Source organism: Crocuta crocuta, unplaced genomic scaffold, assembly GCF_008692635.1.
Source record: "Crocuta crocuta isolate KB4526 unplaced genomic scaffold, BGI_CrCroc_1.0 scaffold48, whole genome shotgun sequence".
Taxonomy (NCBI): domain Eukaryota; kingdom Metazoa; phylum Chordata; class Mammalia; order Carnivora; family Hyaenidae; genus Crocuta; species Crocuta crocuta.
In genome coordinates this window covers 4378937-4386981 of record NW_027533089.1, presented here as the reverse complement: position 1 = coordinate 4386981, position 8045 = coordinate 4378937, and the positions used below count along the sequence as shown (strand labels likewise).

Genomic DNA, 8045 nt, shown 5'->3' with positions numbered 1-8045 from the left:
AGTCCCTCAGACCAAAAACTTGGAGTCACCTGGGCTAATATTACCTCATGGCACATATATGCCAACTTAAATAAAGAGGTAAACAAAGGCAAGCTCAAAAAGATGAACTTATTTAGGAATAGCAGAGGAACTGCAATATGGGACATTCAAACTGTAGCAACTTACACATAAGTCTGCTAACGTTTGGGGCTAGGCTGTATTTATGGGCAGAGAACGCAAAGACGGGAAAATTCAATAGAGTCTGTTAAAATAAAAACAAATGGAGACCAGCTTTACAAACTTCCCAAGCAGACAAAACCAGTCCAGTCATATAAACAAAAGTTCAGTTCAGCTGGTTTTGGGAGACCAACCCGATCTGAGTTGTTTCTTGCTCTTGCCTCTGTAAACCATAACCCAAACTTTCCAAGGTTTATATGAAGCAATTCTTGACCTATCATTTACGAAAGTTCCAAATATTGTCAGTTTTCTGTAAATCAGGCATTTACAGGACATCTTTTCATACTGTCTTAATCACTACAGCTTTGTAATGCAGCTTGAAGTCTGGAATTGTGATGCTTCCAACTTTGGTTTTCTTTTCCAGGACCACTTTGGCTATATTTTTATTCTGTTTCCATACACAATTTAGAATTATTTGTTCTAGGTCTGGGAAGAATGCTTATGTTATTTTGATAAGGATTGCACTGAATGTGTAGATTGCTTTGAGTATTATCGACATTTTAATAATATTCGTTCTTCTAATCCAAACATTCCATAAGGTTTTTCCATTCCTTTGTGTCTTCTTCAATTTCTTTCATAAGCTTTCTACAGTTCTCAGTGTACAGATGTTTTACCTCTTTCGTTAGGTTTATTCCTAGGTACTTTATGGTATTTGGTGCAGTTGTAAATAGGATCAATTCCTTGATTTCTCTTTCTGCTGCTTCATTATGGGTGTATAGAAGTGCAACTGATTTCTGTACATTAATTTTATATCCTGTGATTTTTATGAACTCATGTTTCAGTTCTAGTAGGTTTTTGTGGTGGAGTCTTTTGGGTTTTCCACATACAGGATCATGTCATCTGCGAAGAGTGATTTTGACATCCTCCTTGCTACTTTGGAGGCCTTTTATTTCTTGGTGTTTTCTGATTGCTGAAGCCAGGACTTCCAACACTGCGTTCAATAACAGTGGTGAGAATGGACATCCTTGTCATGTTCCTGATCTTAGGGGGAAAAGCTAGAAGCTTTGAGGGTGGTATTAGCAGTGGCTTTTATGATCTTGATGTATGATCCTTCTACCCCTACTTTCTTGAGGGTTTTTATGAAGAAACAATGCTGTATTTTGCCAAATGCTTTCTTTGCATCTATTGAAAGGATCATGTGGTTCTTATCCTTCTTTTATTAATGTTATGGATCAAAGTGATTGATTTGCAGATAATTGAATCAGCCCTACATCCCAGGAATAAATCCCACTCGATCATGGTGAATAATTATTTTAATGTATTGTTAGATCTGGTTTACTAGTGTCTTGTTAAGAATTTTTGCATCCATGGGGCACCTGGGTGGCTTAGTGGGTTAAGCGTCCGACTTTCGCTTAGGTCATGATCTCGCGGTTCGTGGGTTCGGGCCCCGCGTCGGGCTCTGTGCTGACTGCCAGCTCGGAGCCTGGAGCCTGTTTCAGTCTGTGACTCCCTCTCTCTCTGACCCTCCCCTGCTCATGCTGTCTCTCTCTCTCTCCTAGAAATAAATAAATAAATAACATTAAAAAAAATTAAAAAAAAAAAAAGAAATTTTGCATCCATTTCATCAGGGATGAATGTAGTCCTCCTTTTTGGTGGGGTCTTTGTCTGGCTTTGGAATCAAAGTAATTCTGGCCTTATAAAATGAGTTTGTAAGCTTTTCTTCTGCTTCTGTTTTTTGGAACAGCTTCAAAAGAATAAGTATTAACTCTTCTTTAGAATTTGGTGGAAATCACCTGTGAAGCCATCCAGCCCTGGACTCATTTGTTGGGAAAATTTTAAATTAAAAACTTAAAAAAAAAAACAAATCAAATAAAAGAAGCTGGCTCCTAGGTATGTGTCAGTCTGATTGTTGAGAGAAGTTTGAAAGAAAAGAGAAAAAGGAGAAAGGAAAAAAAATTTTAATTAAATATTCTAAATAATAAAATAGAATAAAAAAAGAAAATAAAATAGAATAAAAACTTAAGAAAATTCAAAAGCATTTGCTCTTTTTGTGTCTGTAAAAGAGAAAGAAAAGAAAATAGAAAACAACCTAAGCAAAAACAGAAGCAAAGAAAATGAAAAAATAAACAAACCAGCAAACAGAATGAAACTTGAATGAGCTTGGGTCCGGTTTCCCCTCAAACTGAAACTTTGAAGGACACTATAGTCCACAGACTAATAAGCAGGTGGAAGGTATTTGTGTTGGTCTTCTGGGGGGTGTGCCTGGAGAGCGCAGTTGGGCAGGGCTTCGTGTAACAGCTCTGTTCTCCACTTGGTGGCACTGCTTAGCTTACTAGGATTGATGCATATGTGGGTCCCAATGCCCTAGAAGTGAAAATGGCTTCACCTAGCTCCCTAGTCTTTGGCACAGGAGCCCTGCATCCTCACGGGCCTACAATCAAATACCCCTTCTTTATCTCAGGCCTCTGTCTGCGCCCCGCCTCTACCCTGTCCATATCCAAGCTGTCTGCCTGCCAGGTGACACCTCCCTCCAGAATTTTATCTCAGATGGTGATGTTTCAAAACCCCATACTTCAGAAACCACTGCAGCTTGGCCCTGCAGCGACTCCCTGGGGGATGGGGGGAGGAGGGTCTTGCCAAACAATTGCCTGGTGCTGGCTTGTCCCAGAAAATGTGCATGTGGTCATGCAGCAGCAGAGGTCCAGAGTATATGGTAAATCACAACACACAGCTGATGCCAGGCTTTGCTGCCCTCTGGCATCTGTGTTCCAATATCAGTAAACATGGCTGCTCTCTGGGGTCCACCAGGACTTTTGCCCATGGGGAGGCCTTAAGTCCTCTATCAAATGTACTCCAATCTGGAGAACCACTTGTTCCCGTGTGGCACACGGACCCCTCAGACCACATTACCTGTTACTGGGGGTTTGCCCTGCTTATTCACCAGAGCACCACCAGGCACTGAGCTCTGAAATTTCAGACTCTGTGCTCCCTGTTTATAGAATCCTAGTAGTAATGAGTCCCTTTCCTGTCTCCCCATCATTGGTTTTGAGGAACAGATTTTTTTGTCCAGTCCCCTGCGAGTGTTTTTACTCTCTCTTTCTTTTTCTCCAGCTGCTTTTCTTGTGCAGTCCTGATGTCCTGCACTCTCCCTCTTTCTCTCTCTCTCTGCGTCCTCTCTCTGAGTTCAATGGCTTCCTGCCCTCTGTGGCTCCACGGCTTTTCTCTCCCCCATTTCACCTCTCTGCACTACGTACCTGCCAAGTTCTCTGGCTCCAATTATGCAGATTGTTACATTAATCCTCAGATCAATTTCCTAGGTGTTCAAAATGGTTTGACGCTGATGTAGCTGCATTTCAGGGATGAGACAAGCTCAGGGTTCCCGTACTAGTCCACCATCTTAACTCCTCTCTCCGAGGTAATCACTGTGACAATACCAGTGACTATCCTCCCTGTGCTGTGTTCTTAATTCCCATGACTTATTTATTCCATAACCGGAAGCCTGTATCTCCCCCAAATATGGAATACTTCACAAATTTATATGTCATACTCATAGGGGCCTTGCAAATCTTTGTCTTGTTCCAATTTTAATATATGTGCTGCTGACATGAGCGCAGGAAGATTTTTTTCTGTTCACTCATATAGGCACTCATAATGAATTCATTCATTTTTGTCAGTAACCTTTTATTCCTTTCTCTTGAGAGCAAGAGGAAGTTGCATAACCTGGAATGTCCAGACTCTAGTTCTCTGATTTCAACTCCCTGTTGTGACAAATTCTTGGCAAGGGATATCAAGATGCTTTTTCAGTTAGGAAAGCGGCTCTGAGGCCTGGCTGGTGGTGATGGATACCTGTGTTGGGACAAAGGACCCAATAATTTAGTGCCAACCAGTCATGCTTAAGAAGAAAAGCTGAGCTTCCTGACACTTTTGCAAATTTTCTTTCAACTCTGCCAAACCCCTTTCATCTCATAACAGGACATGGGTTGAGTGCCCATAAAAGCAATGAGTACTACAGATGTGTAATTTCCATACAATTTATTTACTTTAGCTTTTGAAACGTGTTGAATTGAGGTAAGTGGTAGGGTATGTATAAGTTTAGTCTTTACATCAAACCTCACTATTGATTTTGGAATAAAGCCTGGGAAAATGCTTATTTATGACCACCTGGATTCCTTCATTCCAGATTAATTCTACAGTAGAATAACAATTTATTTGTTAGTTTTCTTGGCTCTGACATGATCACACATTTGGTAAATATGAAGTCTTATTACTCTTCTGTGCCAGAAAAAAATTATATAATTTGAAATGGTTCTGCTGAGGTCCAGTTTTAAAACAGGTCTCCTGGTTTCGTTGGGAACTAATGGCTCACACACTGGCGATGTGTAGGAAAACTGTTACTTTTTGATTGTGTGGGAAAGTAAGTGAGATGTCAGGTAAGCCGATCAATCAGCTCTGTAAAGCATCATCTATTCTCAGTAATGGATAGTTTCTCTGAACATTTGGTTAATCTTTCTTGCTGTGATCTAAAACGTCTTTCTTGAAGCTAAACTACAGAATGATATATGGAACTAGGGATCACTTACAGTAATGTCACCTTGCTGCTCTGCCTGGCTTTGAAGTTGAGTTTGGGGTACTATATGCTTCTAAAAGCTCTTGCTTCAGTGATTACTTCGCCACAAAATGGTATTTCTTCTTGTGCATTTCTGGACCATAAATGTGTCTGGGGAACGTCAGACTGCCGGACCAACCGTAGCCTGAAAGAAGTGCCTTTTCCTTCTTTATGTCCTTCAACTGGGAGCCCCAGCCCTAAAATGGCCAAGAGGCTCAGAATACTGGAGCAAAACACAGATTTGAGTCCTTGAACTTAAACTCTCTATTTATNGCAAAAACAATTTTTCCAAAGTCACATATTATATGACTACAGACTCCGTAACCAATTCTCCTTCCACTGAGCTCTTCTGTTATAAAAAGAAATTAAAGCAATTTGGAAACTCAGCACTAAAAAGTGTGATGAGGATGAAACTATTATACTCCTCTTTCTATTTGTTTTAGTGTCTAGTCCCTAGAAACTAAATATTTTTAATATTTGGAACTTTAGGGATAAATTACTGCTGGTTAAATTACTGTTTAAAGCTCTCCTGACTGTAATAATCTCTTTCATTTGTTTTGTTTTGCCTTTTACTACTGGACAGAGGATATATTCTTAGACCTTAGATGTTCTTCCTTATAATTTATAAACTGTCATGTAGATTTTCCCTTTTGGTAAAAGGTCTTCCTTTTCTTGCCATGGCAATGGTGGTCTTTCACTAGCTGCTTGGCCCCATTTAGGTAGGCCGCTGCTTTATTGCCTAAACCTGTATCTTCCTAAATACATCAGGCTTTAGTTGTATAAGATACAAACAGCATTAGATAAATTGGACTTGTCTCCTTTGACCTAGCAAATAAAACAGCTAGCCATTTGATGCAACTTCTAAAACATTATCTCCTATGAGCAACTGCATCACTATCATTATTTTTGATATGCCAATTTCATGTATTAGTAGCAACCTTTTTGTACTAAATTATAGTGTTCATATTTTTCTTTGATGAACTTTAATGGAATATTTAAATAGCTTTAGAACTTTAATCAATACTGAATATTTTAAGGAGGCCCTAGCATTAAATATGGAAATATTCAAAAAAATATTCTGTAAAGCAAAAGCAGCACATAGAAATTTCATGTGTTCTTTGAGTATCATTTGACCCACAGCCTTAATACTTGCTGATAAAATTACCAATACCTTTGTTTAAAAAACAGCAATTCATGGGAAATAACATTTTAAAGAATAGAAATGAAGAAACATTTCAGCCACAGTGAGTGTATGCTACACTGTGATTTCATCACTAATTATGGATATTTAAAAAGAAACAACTCTACATTGTTAAATAATGGAACTTTAAAAATTTACCCGTGAAATAAGAGTAAATTCTGTCCTTCTGTTATGAGGACATAATTTTAATAAGAAATTAACACAATGAATTATTTTCAAATTGAATCTAAGCCTGTTTAAGTCCTCTAGGAAAGCATTTCTGTTGACTGCCTTTAATATGGAACAGTTGGCTCACAGATAAATTAATGCTAGTCAGTGCACATTTCCCTTTGGATAGCTTTTTCCCCCCAGCCTGAGTCCAGCCATCAACCATTTGGTTGGGTTTATTAGTTTTGAGAAAATGTTTTCACAACTTGGAAGGTTTCTTACATATCTGTATGCTGTGTGTTTGCATCTCAATGTATGGCATTCTCATCATTGGATTTTAAAAATTCTAATTGTGCAGCAGAAAATTGTACAGTAGTGCTGCTGACCCAGCTAGTTTTGGGCAAAACATCTTCTGAAAAGCTAAGTGCCATTACTGAATGCTACCTTTGTTTTATTGATCTTTTATTAAGTCCAATAACAAAAATCAGAAAGCCCAATCATACCTCCTAAGATCAGGCCCAATGCATTGCAGACATTTGTATGTGTTACTGAAGAATGGTTGAACCAAGTAATTATATTCTAGCTTATGTACAGCCTCAAACTATCAGGGATGGGTGGAAGTAAAACTACAACAAAACTCTTCAACCTTACGCTTAAATTCTTTCGTTAGAATATAACTCTGGAGACCTACCATATTAATCAGGTCCCTGAAATAGGATTTAATAGCATTTCCCTATCACTTTTATTTCTTTCCTGCCAGCACTACCAACTAGGAGTTTCTACTATTTATTATAGTAGACAGCGGGTTTAAAAGTGCTCAGAACTCCAGAGTTCTAATATGGAGCCTTGAGAATGGCTGGTTTCATACCTAGACGATACTCTATACTTCCTCTTCACCTTAGGCTCACTCCATTTTGTCACCGTGCATAGATATAGCTCTGTGACAGATACAGAAAAGCTACATCTCCCACTTACATAGTATGCATTATTGCTGGGAGTTCTTCAGGGCCAGAGACTACATTTTCTAGACTTTTCGTGTCCAGGTCAAATGATTTTCATCAATAAGACATGAGCTGAACATGAACCCTCTTGGACCTGGGGTTTTTTTAGGTAGTTATGCTTCTCCAACATCTCACGTACTCTCTCCCTTTTCTTTTTTGCTGGCTGTAGGCAGAAGGCACTACTGAGGTCCTAAGGAAATCCAGAGCCACAAGCAGAAGGAGTCTAGTTCCCTGAATCATTGCATAAAGGGAAGGCACACCTGCCCAACAAGAACAGCCACTTTGGACTTTTGCTTGAGTAGGAAGTAAACTTCTACTGGGGTAAGCCATGGAAATTTGGTGGTTTATTGGTTACAGCAGGTGGCATTTTCTAACCATAATAGTTTCATATGCTTTTTTGAACTTACTAAGAAGTAAAATTGACTTGTTAACTTTTGACACTTATTATATTCCCAGTTCCTACTCAGTGTCTAGCACAGTATTTTTATATTCAATGGGTAACAACAAAACTGTCTCTTACTGAGTTCTTCCTACATGGTCATCATGGTGCTAAGAGATTTTCATATATTAACACAATCATCTGTACATCCTATTACAAAATCATTGCAAGAGAACATGAAAAAACATAACCTCTCCAAGAACACAGATAGATTGCTTAGGTTGCTAAGGTCGTATGGTTAGTAAGAATTTAAATCCATAATATCTAACTTTAACATTTTAAAAAGAAAATTAAACTATTATCTTTGCAAATTTCATTCCCTAATGGCTTTCTCTTGGGCCATCTATATATGTTGCAAAAATCATCTCATTTAATCTTCAAGCATATGCTGAAGATACTTAACGGAAGAGATGAGACTATTTTATAGCTCGTGTACACTTAAGCATTTTTTTGAGCACTTCCACAGTGAAGTTTTACGATATGTGAAATACAAAG

General features: G+C 38.5%; 1 non-coding gene across 1 annotated transcript; it reads right to left on the bottom strand.

Moving 5' to 3' along the window:
- Window positions 1-3666: 3666 nt before the first annotated feature.
- On the bottom strand, window positions 3667-3768 carry LOC144216759 (U6 spliceosomal RNA). Its single transcript, XR_013330744.1, has one exon. It is a non-coding gene; the product is annotated as a U6 spliceosomal RNA (small nuclear RNA).
- Between the last annotated feature and the right edge of the window lie 4277 nt (window positions 3769-8045).